The sequence below is a fragment of the Bacillus rossius genome, chromosome 2 (assembly GCF_032445375.1).
Source record: "Bacillus rossius redtenbacheri isolate Brsri chromosome 2, Brsri_v3, whole genome shotgun sequence".
Classification (NCBI taxonomy): Eukaryota; Metazoa; Arthropoda; class Insecta; order Phasmatodea; family Bacillidae; genus Bacillus; species Bacillus rossius.
In genome coordinates this window covers 76,424,949-76,443,760 of record NC_086331.1, presented here as the reverse complement: position 1 = coordinate 76,443,760, position 18,812 = coordinate 76,424,949, and the positions used below count along the sequence as shown (strand labels likewise).

The window sequence follows — 18,812 nt, the reverse complement described above, 5'->3', positions numbered from 1 at the left end:
TCACTTGGTCTACTTTGCGTACCAGCTTATTTGTTCGGTGAATATAAAGAAAAATAAATTATTGAGGTCAAGGCGGCTGCTTGTTGACGCGCTATTTGTAACCGTTACAGCTTTCTTGAATTTATCCGATTACGAATATCATTTTAGAGCAACTGTTAATTGTTTAGAAAAATTAATTTGAAATTAGTGAACATTCATTCAGTTATTAAAACAACTTATAATCTATGATGAGGAAGGGAAATATTTTGTACGCTGTACTGGAAATTAACGATGGCAAGCCTCGATGCAAAAATAGAATTCGATCACTAGGCGTGACGAAGATTATATTTTGCATGTATCCCTATAATGGTGCATAATGCCCAAAATAATTAAGTAGATTGTGCTAAAATTGTCAACAGTGTGACGACGTTTAGCACACAGTAAAATTTTCACACGAATACATGTATCTCCGTCAATTGCCTAAATCTATACTAATGTTATAAAGCTGAAGAATTTGTTTGTTTGTTTGTTTGTTTGAACGCGCTAATCTAAGGAACCACTGGTCCGATTTGAAAAATTATTTCAGTGTTGGATAGTACATTTATCGAGGAAGGCTATAAGCTATATTATATTATCAATAACATTAGAGATCCTTACTAAAAGTCCAATTTAGAATCAAATGCGTTGTAGGGGGTTAGATACAACATGCAGTACACGTACGAAGTGTGTGTTGACAATGCCGCAGGCGCTAGAATTTTATTTCCTATTGCCTATTAACATTGTTGCCACGCACTAGATGCCTTATCATTCTTAATTTTCTAATACAAGTAAAAAACACCCGTGTGATATTAACAACGAAGCAATCACTACCCTCATAAGAGTTCAATTAGTATTTAAATACTTTTTATCACTTTAAATCGCAAACCTAAACTATTGTTTTTTTTCCTCTCTCTGTGCTTAATTTGTTGTTTTTTTCCTTTAACTAGAATTATATTTATTATTTTTAATTAATTTTCATTTTTCGGACCATCAATAATTTTCCTCTCCCGTTACAATTCTGACAAGGACTTGTGTATATATATATATATATATATATATATATATATATATATATATATAAGCGAAATACCACTTACTGACTCACTCATCACGAGATCTCGAAAACTATACACCCGATTGACTTGAAATTTAGCATAGTTACTCATTTTGTGATGTAGACGCTCACTAAGAACGGATTCTGCGGAAATACGATCCCAAGGGGAGTTTCGGGGGCGTAATATATCAAAATTTCCAGTTTTTGGTAGGAAATCACCATGGCAACGGCTGTTGCTTTGTTGATGCTTCATTTGTCTCTATGGCAACGACTATTTCATTGTTAGTGCAGTCCTCATCACCGTTGAAATTTTGCGGGTACTTTAAATATCAAAAATTGCCCCTTTTTTCAGCTAATCTACTAGAAACATCTACATGTCTATTTGTACATTTCTTTACAGTAAATTTGCCAATTAGATTGTACGGGGGATGTAGCTCAGTGGTAGAGCATTCGCTTTGCATGTGAAAGGCCTCGGGTTCGATCCCCGGCATCTCCAAAAAAATTTTTCTATCTTAATATTTCAGCTTTGCGATTCCAAATGACAGATATATTTGAATTTTTTTTACTTAAACAGTGTTATTAACATGACAAACAAAGTGATCTCAAACTAAATGCTAAATTTTTAACCATAAGAATATAAGCACAGAACATTTTTTTTTAAATATAAAGTTGTCACAAGATTCTTAACATTTTTACTTCACAACTCTGTTACGGTACCGTCGAATAAATAAATATATATATATATATATATATATATATATATATCTTTACTAGGCCATACCACCAGGAGGGGTGGCGGGCGTGTATATCCACTCTTTAAGCCAATGGAGTGGAAGAAATAATTTTAAACATTGTAAAATGTGTGTATAACTTTTTTTTAGTCAATTTACACTTTGCGAAACCTTTTAACTCCAACTGTAATTAGTTCATTCGAAATACATCTCAAACTCACCTCATGTGCCTGAAGTAGCATTAGTCACGCGACATTGGCGCGGCAATCTGTATGACGACTTGAGATGATGCTAAAAATTGTCATTGCTTTTATACTGTAAAACGTCTATGTAAATGTATTTTACATGTTTTTGATTGTGAAGTAAAGAAGTAGGCGCGTAATCTATTTTTTTTCTAGGTCCCGAAAATGTTCTGGGTGGGCCTGTTCAGGGAACAGCTACGAAAATTGTATAGTCTATGTCATGGAACTTTTCTCAGAATTTGTCAGTTCTCAAACAAGTACCAAATAGTCTACGTATCCTTCTGCCGCTGTTGTTCTGTCAATAGTGTTTTGTAAACATCTTCACGTGGTTGTTAGTGTTAGGAAGCAAACATCATGTGACACTTTGCAAGATACAGTATATTATAAATATCTTAACTAAATGAAGTCGGATTTAGTAAATCGCTAATTAGGATTTTTTTTTATTAGTTGGGAGCCCTTGCTGAGTACAGTGTTTCCAGATGGTATAATGTTTCCCATTTCGTGGGGTTTTCATGAACCTCAAGAAATGAGACACAAAGAATTTTTGTTTTGTTTCGAATTATTATTTGACACCCGTAGGGTTTTTTTTGTGTTACTAAAACCCAAAATTGTTTCCGTTAGTAGTTGGAAATTAAAAATGCAATGCGCATATCGTTTTATCATTTTATCACCCCAACCAAGGCATCCATCTAAAAATGTAAAAAAAAAAAAAAAAAAAAAAAAAAACTGGGGAGGGGAAGAATTTTGGGAAGAATTTTTGGAATTAAACCTTCTTCGTGGGAAAGAAGTGTCCATAATGCCATAGAATAGTAAACAACAACTAAAGGAAGAACATCATTTTTAAAAAAAAATGTTTTCACTGTGTACACAATAATAAAACAAAGAACAACATTTTAGAATTTTTACACTTCAATTGGAAGGGTGGGGGCTGGCTTCCTTTACCCCCTCACCATATGATATCCCTTGACCCCTAACCATATCGAATCTATAATAATAAAAGAGAGTTGGTCTACATGTAGCTGAAATTTTGTACATACATAGATTCTCCAGTTGGTTTGTTGGGAGGAGGGAGGAGGGATCGGTGTGCAACTCGAAGCCATTTTTCCAAAATTTGATTTAGTTTTTTTTTACAATATGTTAGCGATTTTCGATTAAATTTTCCCAATTATTTTCACTTCTACTTATTACAATCGTAATGTCCTTATGTAGGCCTACAGCTAAAAGGCATCAGTAAATTGAAGTTTGTTGAGAATTTTAAACTTATTGGCCGATTTGTTGAAAATTGTTGAACCTAATTTTGAAAAATTTTCTATCTCAATGTTTTCTTCTATATAAAAGAACATCCAAACATTTTACAACCAGAACTTCCTGAAACTTTCACAGAAAATAATAGAGACGAGTAGTATGTTTTGGGGGCTCCGAGATCAGGGTGTGGATTGCGTGGATTGAAGATTGTCGACGCCATCTTGGATTGTGACGTCACGGCGGCCATCTTGGATGAGTGTAACGGGACACAGCGTAACGGGACATGACGTAACGGGACAAGTAGATTATGGCGACCATTTTGGATTCGCCATCTTGGATCCGCCATTTTGGATGACGTCATTGTGTTCTCGAAAATTCCGGTGACGTGTTTTCCGCCATATTGGATGATGACGTCACCGTTGCAGTTTCCGTTACGGCCGCCATCTTTAACTTTTTTATTTATTATCCGATTTTAATGAAAATTTTTTTAAAAATTATAAAAAAATTCAAATAATATAAATTTAATAAAATATTTAAAAATTGTACTTTTACGACACGGAGTTCGGAGTCCTCGGTTCGAACCCGGTGAGGGCAAAAAAATAAAAATGGCGACCGATCCTTCCCCCGTGGTGGGTGCTGGCAGACTGACCCCCACCACTTATGTCAATGCACATATACCATCAGGTAGTATGACGTCATGTCCGCCATCTTGAAATTTGGACGCCATCTTGAAAATCTTTATTTATTATCCGATTTTAATGAAAAAAATTCCAAAATTCATCAAAAAATTAACGTATTTTAATTCTGTTTGATTATATCGATGTACGTCCTTGGTTCGATTCCCGGCGAGAGTAAATGGTCGATCCTTCCTCCATGAAAGCTACCTAGACTGATCTACCACCACCAGTACCAAGGTATATATCATCAACTGGTATGACATCATGTCCGCCATCTTGTCTTCATCCGCTGGAGACCACCATCTTGTTTTCGTCTGCTAGAGTGTGCCGATACCATGTAGTATAATTATCTGGTCACCATACTTTTGTCCTCAACTGTTGACATTGAACATTGACCTTGGCCTTTGACCTTGGCCTTGAAATTTGACCTTGACCTTGAAATTTGACCTTGACCTTGAAATTTGATCTTGACCTTGAAATTTGACCTTGACCTTGAAATTTGACCTTGACCTTGAAATTTGACCTTGACCTTGAAATTTGATCTTGACCTTGAAATTGACCTTGAAATTTGACCTTGACCTTGAAATTTGACCTTGACCTTGAAATTTGACTTTGACCTTGAAATTTGACCTTGACCTTGAAATTTGACTTTGTCCTTGATATTTGACTTTGTCCTTGTCGACCATCATGGATCCGACATTTTATGTTCAGTACATGCTACCAGGAGCGACCACCTGCTGGAGTACACCATCTTGTGTGTGTACTCATATTATAGAGTACATTTACATCTGGTTAATTTTATTATAACCCGCTACAGTGCAGTAATCATTTATTACCGAGGTGCCCCCGCCATCTTGAAATTCGGATGCCATCTTGAAATCATCTAATAATGTAGCTAGAAAAGCGGGGAAAAATCCAAAATTCATCAAAAAAATCACTCATTAACGTACATATCGATTCGATCCGCTCCAGTCCTTGGTTTGATCCTCGATCGTTGCAATAATGTTTAATTTTATGAAAAAAAATAATAACTTCAAAAAACCATGTTCAACATTCTTAAAGAGACTTTAAATCTTCTACTACCATCATCCTATCAGACATCAAGACCACCATATTAAATATTCGTAATTGTAATGCTAGAGATTCGGGAAAAAGTTCAAAATTCATTAAATAAATTTGTAATCTATATACTGATTGATCAGATCGACTAAGGTCCTTGAATCGATCCCTGGCCGATACAAAACAACTTTAAATTTAAAAAAGTACCAGAAAAGTGTAAGGTTCCAGAAATAAAACACCACAAATTCTTTTACAAACATAATATTTATTACACAATTTCTATCCAACTACAGAATCACTTGCGAAAGCCAGCAATCTTATAAACATTTAGCCCTGCATAGACATGCAACGACTACTTCTTAGCTCCAACAGCTCCAAATGCTCCAAATGGCTCCAAATGCTCCAAACGGCTTCAAAATGACACCAACAGCTCCAACAGCTCCCACTGCTCCAACTGCCTTTTCTTTCAACAGCTCCAATGATATTGGGCTACAATGATACGAGTCTAAGAGACTACGAGGCTACAAGGCTACGAATTTAAAAGGATCTAGCTGGTTCCGAGTTATACATGGCTGCGAGACTGCATGACTAAAAGACCGCATGGCTACGAAACTACATGTCTATGAAGCTACAAGGATACAAGTCTACTCGGCTCCAACACGCAATGTACACACAGTACACACAGGAAACGGAACGTACATACAGTACACACACAGGAAACAAAACGTACACACAGGAAACGGAACGTACACACAGTACACACAGGAAACGTGATGTACACACAGGAAAACGGAATGTACACACAGTACACACAGGAAACGGAACGTACACACAGTACACACAGGAAACGGAACGTACACACAGTACACACAGGAAACGGAACGTATACACAGTACACACAGGAAACGGAATGATCACACATACAGTAGCGGAAACACACAGGCTTAGTTGGAAATCAGAATACAAGAAATAAAAACATTAAATTTTTACTTTCAATATTTATTACTTCTCAACATTACACAAATTCAAGTAAAATAAGCCAATATTGTATGTAGCCAGCTTTCCTCAGTTCTTTGAGTATAAAGGATATTTCTTTGATGCACGGATAGTTTCCTGCACAAAGCGAGCCATGTAGAAGTCTTAGCCGGTCAACCAATATGTTTGGATCTTTCCATGATGTGGAATCAATCTCTTCTGCCACCATCTTCCTTGGGGAGTACGTCGTTTGCCCTACAGGCGTTTGCCCTAAACGCATTTTCGAAGCATATTCTCGCATTCCTCATTCCAAACAGGCGTTTGCCCTAAAAGTGTTTGCCCTAAAGGCGTTTGTCCTAAAGTTGTTTGCCCTACAGGCGTTTGCCCTACAGGCGTTTGTCCTACAGGCGTTTACCCTAAAGGCGTTTGCACAAAATGTTTGATAATCACATTCAGACCAAGCTCCGGCATTTGCCCTAAAGGCGTTTGCCCTAAAAGAAGTTTTTCGACAGTCGTTTGCCCTACAGGCGTTTGCCCTAAAAGTTTGCGAATTTTCAATAATCCGAAAATGAATGCTTGCCGGCGTTTGCCCTACAGTCGTTTTCCCTAAAGGCATTTGCCCTAAAGTCGTTTGCCCTACAGGCGTTTGTCCTACGAACCTTTTCGAAGATAGATGTCGTTACGTGTGTCGGCCCTGTTGACAAATGTTGGAACCATTCTCCAAATGAGTACAAAGTACAAAATTCACAAATAAGATGGCAGCACATACAGTTGGCTTTCCCAACGTTGAAGTCTAAGAATGCAGCTGGTAATTGAACCTTACAACAGATGTTGCGCCAATCTCAGTGACTGGATTGTATTTTTTAAATCATTTTTTAACATAGAGGTTGATGATGAAATATTTTCCATGATGGGGGGGGGGGGGGTTTAACTAGCGAACGAATTGACTTAATTTAATATTGCTGCTATATATAAAAACAAGCGTTAACAAAAGGAGCTTACAAAATTTTATTATCCTTGCCTGCTGAAATTTTCACTAAAAGTCGTCCTAAAAACGATGACCCTAAAATAATTTAAGGCAGAGGATTAATAATATGCATTTATAAAATCATTTTCGGTGTTTAAAAGTTATTGTGAAAATAGCCTCGGAGACCTTCATGCATATTTTCAATTTTTATATAACATGTGCCCAACTGGATCTGTCGTTTTATTTATATGTTTGTAGAATGCAGTGAAAATACTTCCATCGAGAGTGTGCATATTTTGCTAATTCGCTCAGACCATCTATAGCTTAACCCCTAATAAGTGTTATGGGAACAAGTGAAGTATAATAAAAGACTGATTTTATGTGTGACAGCCAATGAAATGTACAACTTTTCAAAATGCATTTAATCATATCATCCATATTGTCACAATATTTGAATGAATGTCATAGGTATGAGTGTAAACTAGGAACGATTTTGATATGTCGTGGACTGTACAATAATGAATTACGTAAAAGTATAATACACAAAGAAAGATCATTAAATATAACTCTGTTTCAGATGCTAATGAATCAGCAAAATAGTGCAATATTAGTTAATATATTTTCAAAACAATTCAGTTTCAAAATTGCTATGATCTTGTTTTTAAAACACTGAATCAACTTCTCTAATTTTTTTGCAAGTGAAGCTTAGAAAATAAATATTAAAAATATAATTCACCGAATTACATAATTTTCTAAATAAACCGTTGCAATTTTATTTAGTTAATTACATATTTGTCACATGCCCACAAACAGTCTTACGACTTTAACAGTGGGCACGATATATATATATATATATATATATATATACACAGTATTTGGTTAAATGTACGCAATAGGTTTATCCAACCCGACTTGCTTGCCTTGGTCGGCAAATATGTTGGCTGTTTTCTCTGTTAGAACTCTGGGTATCGTGTGTATGGAGTAACGAATTCTTTCTTCACTTCTGCTAATGAAATTTATATACCCACTTTTATACCCATGGGTATAATAGAATATAAAGCAGAAATTGGGCGTCGTGCGGGGTGGCTTACAGGACAGCAAAACATAACAAAAACTGTTAGCATAACAATCATGTATCAAAAATAGTATTAGTTGTGGACGCGCAGTTCATCTCCACAAATTAAGTTTGCACGTGACTATATTTTTTTTTCTCATGAGATCGTTTTTAGGTAGATTTCGCAGAGCGACTTACAGAAAATTTCACGATATTTTCTCCGATCTAGGTCCTATGAATTTCAGAATTTCTAATTGAGGTAAATATGAATGTCTAATGTATTGTTGGATTGGATTTATATCCCATACATATTGTTGAGCCAACAATTAATTTGCAATTTATTGTTACATTGGATATTCTAGAAATATTCACAAGATTTTACATAGTTATTAAACCTCTGGAATTTTTCAGAGTTTTTTTTTATATTGTTAGGCCGCACGGCGAAATATACCTTTCCGTCCGGCTGTCATCGAGAATTTTTCATTTATAATTATGGGATATATGATTTCACACTATTATGCACACATACGCTTCATATCTAAAACAATCTTGTTCAAACGAAAGGTTTTTAATTTTTTAATAAGAAATTTTTTTGTGACAGATATCTCAAAGAAAACAAAACCAGTAATTCGGCAGAATTCTATACGAGCCTCGTTGCCAAATTTAATGGACGCAAAATAATGAATTACCTACACACAAACACAGCGAGTCTTTTTTCAGCGTAAATGTTACATGGCAGGACAAGATTCAAGCAAGGTTTAGCTTGTGAGAAGAGTCCTTTCAAAAAAAGTCAGGTAGGAGCCCTGGTTCAATAATCAAGAAAGTCATTCGTAAAAAGATTCGACACGGCACAACTCTGCGTAAACTGGCTTGCCAAGAAGATAGTCGGTTGAAACTAAAACGGCGTGAACTCTAATCGACTAAACCAAATGTTGACTATGGATCCTCATCAGGGCTAGTTACTGATGTACAAGGGTGTGATCTTCCTGAAAATGAACTATTAAGTAAGTGTAAACATTACATCGCGTCACTGCAAGTCACTTTGGAAGAAGGAAGGAATATTGTGGAACAAACAAATATGCATACAATCCCGCAAGGAAAGTTGTTCTGTGTGCGGTGGGCTAAAGTCACATTATTATTATTATTGAGAAATATCATTCCGTATCTTCATTATTTTATTTTGGGAATATAAGTGGAATCCACTATGGAAATATGGGAAATATTATGGATATATTTAAATATATATTATATTACGGATGTAGCCTATTTTAAGAATCGTGCCAACCAATGACTATTATCGGCCAACTCTTATAACTGAACGTCAAAATGATCTAACACAAACATTACAAACTAAATGCAAATTATGGAAAACCCAGAACAAAACGAACTGGAATACTTCTTCATTGTGTACCTACTTCAGCTGTATGTTGTGTATACATTCCAGAATAAAATAGTATGAACAATATGTAGGAGTAACCGCATTATTACTATTATGCTAATTAAGAAAATGTTTAACAGCTAGTATTCGTATTATTTACCTATATGCTCGTAATATTTTAAGTAATCATAGCGTAATGCGCGTCTGACAGCTGAAATTGAAATAAGCAAAGCCCCGGAAAAAAAGTTGAACCTTTTTCCAGCGATTTTTTTGTTAAATCACCAATACTGTTTTTTTATTATACGATTTTTTTTTTGGTCGAAGACCTTACATCACCTAATGTTCCGAAATATTTTACAGAAAAAATATTCGATAACATTGAACTTAGCGCAGGGAACCATCTGTTGGTGAATCTAGGAAGTTCATACCACATGAATTCCCACCAAACCTCGATATAGGCTTACAAAAGTGCCATCTAGCGACGGTTTTGGAAACTTTGCATTTAGAGGGAAAACATTTATTTAGGTACTGCCACATGCGGAGGAAATATAAACTACAAGAACACTGTTTGAATCGATACATAATTGAAAAAACCTACATTACCCAAAATAACCTAAACTTCGTTTACCCTAAAGTCATTTTCCCTACAGGCATTTGCCCTAAAGGCATTTGCCCTACAGGCGTTTGCCCTACAGGCATTTGTCCTAAAGGCGTTTGCACAAAATGTTTGATAATCCCATTCGGACCAAGCTCCGGCATTTGCCCTAAAGGCGTTTGCCCTAAAATAAGTTTTTCGACTGTCGTTTGCCCTACAGGCATTTGCCCTACAGGCGTCTGCCCTAAAAGTTGGTGTGGTTTCGTTAATCCAAAACATAAGTGCTTGCTGGCGTTTGCCCTACAGTCGTTTGCACTAAACGGCATTTGCCCTAAAGTCGTTTGCCCTACAAGCATTTGCCCTACGTTTAGGGCAAACGCCTGTAGGGCAAACGATGTGTACCCCTTCCTTGCACGTTTATTATAAATATTATGATCTCTGCTGTCCTCCGTTTTAACACCAACCTCAGGGTTACTTTCATCATCGAGCCAGTGATCATCACAAGCTTGATCAGATTTATTTATTATATCACGACGTTTCCATCGCTTCGGTCTCAGGACACCACCACATTCTTCGGTCTTGTCAGCTTTAGGTTCTGCATCACAGTCTTCGATCACGTCGCCAGCTTCAGAGTCACTGTAGCAATCACCGTAGAAGGCATCGTCTTCACCCAGATTACCGTATAAGAACTCGTTATCGTCGATGTCGAAGTGTCTGCATCGCCTTCATGCTTCCTTTTTAGGAGTCCATTATTTTTACAAAGTATGGAGGATCTGCTAAATATAGGCTTGAGTGTATTTTCACTTTTCAAGGTGTTGATACTTCCATTAGTTTCAGTCTTCCCGAAACCATCAGCATCCTTCAATATTTGTTTCTCGTCACGATCGGCGTGCTACGGCTTCCATCATTTCTATATTAATAATATTATTTGTCTTAAAATCTCCGCGTCCGTGTCACTATCACAGACGTAAAGACATCATCTTCGTAGCAGTCATCAATATTGCCATGAGCTGCATCAATATCACTCATTTTATGATATATTTTCCACATTTCAGTTGTCAGTGATATAACCGCAATCTATGATCTTGTGAGCTCCATTCTCATTTTCTGTAAAAGCTAGTGTGTACAGTTATATTATTTAATCCTTCAACCCATCATCCTAAACCCAATTAAATCATCTTAGTATATAGAAAAAAATCATCAAAGTTCCTTTCATTTAATCTTGGGAACCGCATCATCCTTTCCACCTATAGCGTAGTTTCTTGAGCCCAAGAGTCTTTCATTATATATACCATGCAGTGTTCTTCAAGAGATGTGGTATACTGCCAGTTCTACATACAAATCCATCCTATCAATGAATTGTTTACACATTAGAAAAACCTTCATGTTAATTTTCACATGTTTCATTAAATTATCACTTCGACTAAAATAATTACCACACATAGTAATTTCTACAAAGGACACTTTGCCCAAGACATTTTAACCATCATCTCTCTAAAAACAACCATGTTCCATCTATATCACAAAGTAAACGAGGGTTAGTGGAGATAGGTCAAACAAGTGCTAGTCACTCATAGGGTAAGAACCATGTGTTCGATACCTATCTCAGTCATTGTAGCATCTACGTATTTTTCTTACCTCATGTAGAAAAATATGTTCCAATGCATACGAATTTAAACTTATTCACTTGCGACTAGTCAAAAGTACATAAATTCAAGCATGTCAACCGCAAAAAAAATTCTCAAGGATAGAGGCAGAGACTACACGATCGAGACACGCCTACCATCACCTGCAAATGAACATTGACCCCTCGCGCGGGAATTGCAAGCTTGCAGAATGCTGCGACACTCATATGTTTTGCTCAAGACATGCATACATCACATCGCTAGCCTTCCAACTCAGTACACGTAAGACTCCAGTGAAATCGTAATCCAGCATACGTAAAGTACTTGCTGGAACCACTTCAAAGTATGCATCACTGAACCAGAGCATAAAATCAGCTTACGAATGTATATCTTGCTACCTACAAAAATAAATGTATAGCACATATACGAGAGGAGTCGATTCCTACATACCATACTCAATACTCTGATAATCATAAGCGTCAAAATATTTTAAATCAACACCTTAGCCAGTATACATTTTTTTTTCATGTTGTAAAAATTCATGTTAGTAATCAGCAACGAAGGAGTGAGTAACTTGGACGAAGAACCGCTTTCCAAGTATCCAGAATCTTACTGATACAGCCCATCCAGTGCACCAGCATACCCCGAAGTGCGGTCAATTGATAAACATTCCTTAATTTTTTAATATCACCTCCGTAGTGTACTCCAATATATGACAGGTTACGATTTAAGACCATAAATTTCCCACAAGTCTATTAGTTTTATTTCGGGAAGTAATAAATTATTTCTCAAAAATAATAAATCAAGTTCCTATCAGATTTTCTCTAATGCTACGGCATTACCTGTACCTCCACTTTACCAAAACATCTCCCATAAAAATCTTAAGAATGCAGATGGCATACTCAGACAAAAATAATTTTAGCAAAAAAAAAAAACAGTCTTCAGCATTATTGGTAAAAAAAAATAATACACACAAACAAGACAAAACGGACATTACAAATCCGACCTAAATTACGTGTCACATGTAGTTTATTACATTAAGATGAATGAAGTAGGTTAAGAAAAATATATAAAAAATTCTTAAATTCTATAATTTATTTAAAATTGTACATTTATACACAATAAAATCTGACATGGTATAAATATCGTATACATTTCTCAGTTCATGCGACATTCATTTTTATTAAAATAAATTATTATAGTTCGTTTTCAGAGTGACAAAATACAAATAATTAATACAGATAACGATACATCAGATCAGGAGTGTAACACCTTAGAGGACCAGAGATGTTGATGCTAGAAACCCACCTTTACAAAATTTATAATGTTTTTTCAAGTAAAATTTTCGTGTAACCTGTATACCGCACTTCTCACAGAGAAATTTTACACGGTCAAGATTTCTTCTGCAGCCATGCTTTTCATGGATGCGTGTACTTCGTAGTCGTTCAAATCGTTTACCACAGTAGCAGCACTGATACAGATATTCATCGCAATTACCATCGCTTCCCCGCTGTACAACTTGCAAATGAACTTTGCTTTTACAATGCCTAATCAAATTACTTTTGTTTGTTAAATGTACACCACACGAGTCACACGGAAATGTCACACGATTAGCGTTTCTTCTACAGACATGATTTTCATGTCTTCTTGCATGTTGACGGTATTTAAAACTTTTGTCACAGTACGTACACAGATGTCTCGTCGTTAGACCTTGAGTCACCGACGGCTCGGAAATTATCTTACTTTCAATGTGCACTGCTGTTGTAGGCGACGAAGTCCCGTATGTTGCATGAGCTGGAGATTTCCCAGTCGACATTGACAGATCATCTGTACTGGATGCCAAAGAATCTGATGTATACACGACTGATGCAGAAGCTGGGAATTGCTCACAAAATGTTGTATTTACCAAATGCGATGTAGTTGCAGGTATCGGAGTCTCCTCTGCGTTCGATAATGCACACATTGAAGTCTCTTGGAGTGAAGAGACAGTAGATACAGCCATCATCGGGATCTCTGGAGATGGTAGCCTCGTTACCATCGGAATCTCTGGAGCTGCCCTCATCCTTGTCATCGAAATCTGCTTCGTCATCATCACCTCCGTCGTCAGGGACCCCAGTGAAGACGCGAGACCCTCCGTCAAGATCTATGCAGTCGTTGACCCCGCCACCATTGGGATTTGTACCGATGTCGACGTTGCTACCATTGAGTTCGGATACACATCAATATTCATATACAAGACTTATATGCAGACGAGCCAATCCATCAGATCTGCACTGCACCACTACAAGAGGTGGACTGAGGGACCTGTGGCCTATTTCATAAAACTACAAGTCTACAAGTTACTAGTTACAAGTTACAAGGGAATTTCTTACAAGTGTGAATCTGAAGTGTTTCACAAAGAAAGTTGCTTGACTTGTAGAAGTTGGTGCACTTGTAACACATACCTACAAGTTTACGAGTCAGCTTTTTATTGTTCGTGTTTTGATTATGTAACGAATTTGTAGGTTATAGTTGCGAAGTGTATGCTGATAAAAATGATTTCATTGACAGCATTTACAAATGTTTTGATACAGCTGTGTACTGTTGCTTTGGAAATACCATGCATATCTCCAACTGCATGGTACTGTCCGCCATTTCCCAACAAATGTAGAGAGACAAATATTTGTTCCCTTGCAGATAACGATTTATTTCTTCGTGTAGGGTGATACAATATATGACCTATATCTTGTACTAGCTCCTCCAGTTTAACAGCACTCATGCGGAACATTTCGTTATAATCAAATAACGTGCCAAGTCCCATGTTCAACCTCTCTCTAAAATTAAGTGGTCGCCTCATAACCTCAATATCTATATCATCTTCATCAGAATCGGTAAATATAATTATCCATTGTATTCTAAGATCTTATAATATCATTCTATACACAAGCATAGACTTATTAATGATTTACAACTAATATAATTGGACTTACACAATATTCTACCTATGTATTGACACTGGTAGCAATTTCTTACAAGTTACAAATGCTTGCTAGCTACAAGTCGGTTTATGAAACAAAAACATTTATTTACTTGTAAAATTAACTTGTAACTTGTAGCATTTCACTTGTAACTACAAGAATTTACTTGTAGCTTTATGAAACAACATTATCAAAGTTTTTACAAGTTACTAGCAAAGTTACTTGTAACTTGTAGACTTGTAGTTTTATGAAATAGGCCACTGCTGTCTAAGTCTCGCTTAAATAACCATGTTCGCTTGTATAATACGCAAGTCAATACATCATCCATTGTTATTACTTAAAAAAATTAGGAATTTCAAGGAATGAAAATTTAAAATATATATACAATCAACTAATCACACATCCTACATACACGGTTAATTTAGACTTAATAGAGGAGCAAGAGTCTGTAATCAATGTAACTTTCACAACCCAAACAAAATTTAAAGTAGGTACCCAAATTTAAATATTATTATGTAGAGCTACACATAACATCCAACTGACTCCAAATGACTACAACACATGACTAAAATAATTTATACGATACCAGGCTAAGTCCAAAATCAATTTTTTTTTGTACCTCTCATCTACACTTCAGAGGACCTTCAGTGTTGATATAGCTACAGCCAAGACATGTCCAGTACCATACATCTTCAAAGCCTTCAAAGTCGATCCTTGTTAAGCCTTACGACAAAAGTCTCCGAAACAAGAGACCTACTCTACAAGTTTACTAGACATTTTAAGCTTGTCATAGCACACATCGATAAAAATCTTCGTAAATAACCCAAAATATTATCAGACCACTAGCATTCGATTTATGCACATACAGTAGGTCACCAACATATTCGTCAACACATGACCATTCTACATTAAGCTCCTCACTTACTTATATCAGCCTACTCGACTACACTCAGCACACATAAACTAAAAGAAGTCAAATAACATCCTATTATTTATTTACATTCGAATATTTAACAGCATGCCGACTGCTAATTAAATAAGCCTGACAGTGAACATGTTAGCAAAGTTTACTTTTATATAGGACCAGGAATCCATTGAACCTTCAGAACCTAGCTACACATACACAGTGCAGGATGCAAGGAATTCTACACTCATTTGTCATCACTGACACTCATATTCCATAATCTAATCTCAATTCGGCACTCATTTTCCATCATTAACATTCACACAAATGCAAATTAACCACCATCGACACTCAATTCAACACTTACTTTCCATAATCTAAACTCAATTCGGCACTCATTTTCCATCATCGACACTCAATTCAACACTCACTTTCCATAATCTAAACTCAATTCGGCACTCATTTTCCATAGTCGACACTCAATTCAACACTCATTTTCCATCATCGACACTCAATTCGACACTCATTTCCATCATCGTCACTCAATTCCTCACTCATTTTCCATCATCGACACTCAATTCGAAACTCATTTTCCAACAACAACACTCAATTCGACACTCATTTTCCATAATCGACACTCAATTCGACACTCAATTTCCATCATCGACACTCAATTCGACACTCATTTTCCATCGATAACACTCAATTCAACACTCATTTTCCGTCATCGATACTTAATTCTACATACTCCTTCCTTCTTCGACACTCATTTTCCATCATCTACATACAGTAAAATGGAAACTTTCCACACACACACACACACAGATATATATTAATATATTTATACTCAACTCAATTCTTTAAAGTAGCAAACACATGAACTTTATTAGGGCATGAATAACGACACATTTTAATAACAATTTTTAAAATATATTTATATCAAAAAATACAAAAGTATAAAAATCCGTCAGTCAATAAACATTACTAACTTATATATACCCTGAAATTCTAAGTTCATCAAGAATAGCCCACGTTTCTTTGATAACTGATAAAATTTCGTCATCTTGCGAAACAAGTAAAAGTCGCAACCTGTTCACCACCACGTTCGGGTGTTTCCACGATATATAATGAATTTCACTTGATGACACCATCTTCTTCGATTGTTTGCTGAACATATTCTGAAAATCGTTGTAATAATGATTATGATAATTTGTATCATCATCATCGCAGCTGTCCACATCTTTATGAAACACACTGACATCTTCATCTTGCATATCCCAGTATTTCGAATTTTTTTGACATTGGAGTACCGTCATTGGCATCAAGCTTACTTGCTACTTTTCCAAAAAAATATTCCAAAGTCCGTAGAAGTCTACTATAAGACGTCTTGTCACTTTTTCTGGAGATGTTACTTTCATTATCTTCTACCTTACTTATATCTCCAACACCATTTAAGCTATATCCTTTCTCAAGACCTGGAGAGATTTTAACACAATCGCTTTTAAGACTAGGTCGATCAATTTCATTGTAAGACATACTGTCCCCGAGCATATCGTCTCCATCTATGTACGTACTTTATCTCCTGAACGAGCTTGGCTTTACAAGTTTTATAGTGTCTTTTTAAATTCTCTCTTCGTGTCATCCGCCTACCACACTTGCCACAACTTAGTATTTGACGGAATGGACTTTTAACACAATCGTTCTTTTCATGTCTACGAGCATTATAGCTTTTATCAAAGTATTTGCTACAGTATGTACAATGTCCTTCAGATCGAGATCGATATTTGAGTATCGTACCTTCACTAGACTGTACGTACTCCATAATGGTTGAATAGCCACTAAAAGTGTTATTTAGGTACTTCGTATTTTTATGTATGAACATTCATCAATTATTTAAGAAAAAATATTTTTTTTTCTAATTTTGACTAAAAAAACTCATGTTCCACGTAGTTTTACTACCCACCTTCATATTTCCTCATATGTTATGTTGTAAAAGCAGCCAAAGTTGGTTGTAGGTTACGTAATGCTCACTCACGATCTGTTGAAAAAGGTGTGCTTCCCTAGATCTCAAGAGGAAGAACATTGACCTTATTTAAAAATTAGTGAATAATATCATGGCCTAGCAAGAATCGCAAGATAATCTATTCACATATTAGCAACCATCATGTATCAGTTGTCTGTATATGCAGTCTCTGTTGTCTGTATAAGTAGACAATGTTTTGTGTGGGATGCGGGATGCTCCCTAACGATCGCAACAGAAGGAGGGCTTCGCTAGAACTCAAGGGGAAGGGAAATCTTCGTGTGTGATAGCTTTTCCCATTTGTTTCGTGAGTGAGCATTCCGTAACCTACAACCAACTTTGGCTGCTTTTACAACATAACATATGAGGAAATAAGAAGGTGGGTAGTAAAACTACGTGGAACATGAGTTTTTTAGTCAAAATTAGAAAAAAAAAATATTTTTTCGTAAATAATTGATGAATGTTCATACATAAAAATACGAAGTACCTAAATAATACTTTTAGTGGCTATTCAACCATTATTGAGTACGTACAGTCTAGTGAAGGTACGATACTCAAATATCGATCTCGATCTGAAGGACATTGTACATACTGTAGCAAATACTTTGATAAAAGCTATAATGCTCGTAGACATGAAAAGAACGATTGTGTTAAAAGTCCATTCCGTCAAATACTAAGTTGTGGCAAGTGTGGTAGGCGGATGACACGAAGAGAGAATTTAAAAAGACACTATAAAACTTGTAAAGCCAAGCTCGTTCAGGAGATAAAGTACGTACATAGATGGAGACGATATGCTCGGGAACAGTATGTCTTACAATGAAATTGATCGACCTAGTCTGAAAAGCGATTGTGTTAAAATCTCTCCAGGTCTTGAGAAAGGATATAGCTTAAATGGTGTTGGAGATATAAGTAAGGTAGAAGATAATGAAAGTAACATCTCCAGAAAAAGTGACAAGACGTCTTATAGTAGACTTCTACGGACTTTGAAATATTTTTTTGGAAAATTAGCAGTAGTATAGTTTGGGGGCTACTAGATCAGGCGCCAGGCGGTGGTGGTGGTGTCGGCGTCCGCCATCTTGGATTCTGACGTCACGGCGGCCATCTTGGATTGTGACATCACGGCGGCCATATTGGATTGTGACGTCACGGCGGCCATCTTGGATAAGCGTTACGGGACACAGTGTAACGGGACACAACGTAACGGGACACCACATAACGGGACAAGTAGATCACGGCAGCCATCTAGGATCCGCCATTTTGGATGACGTCATTGTGTTCTAGAAAATTCCAGTGACGTATTTTCCGCCATTT

The 18,812-nt window shown here is 36.3% G+C and overlaps 1 non-coding gene across 1 annotated transcript; it reads left to right on the top strand.

The window, feature by feature from the left end:
- Positions 1-1,496: 1,496 nt before the first annotated feature.
- Positions 1,497-1,568, top strand: Trnaa-ugc (transfer RNA alanine (anticodon UGC)). The gene has a single exon. It is a non-coding gene; the product is annotated as a tRNA-Ala (tRNA).
- Positions 1,569-18,812: the final 17,244 nt, after the last annotated feature.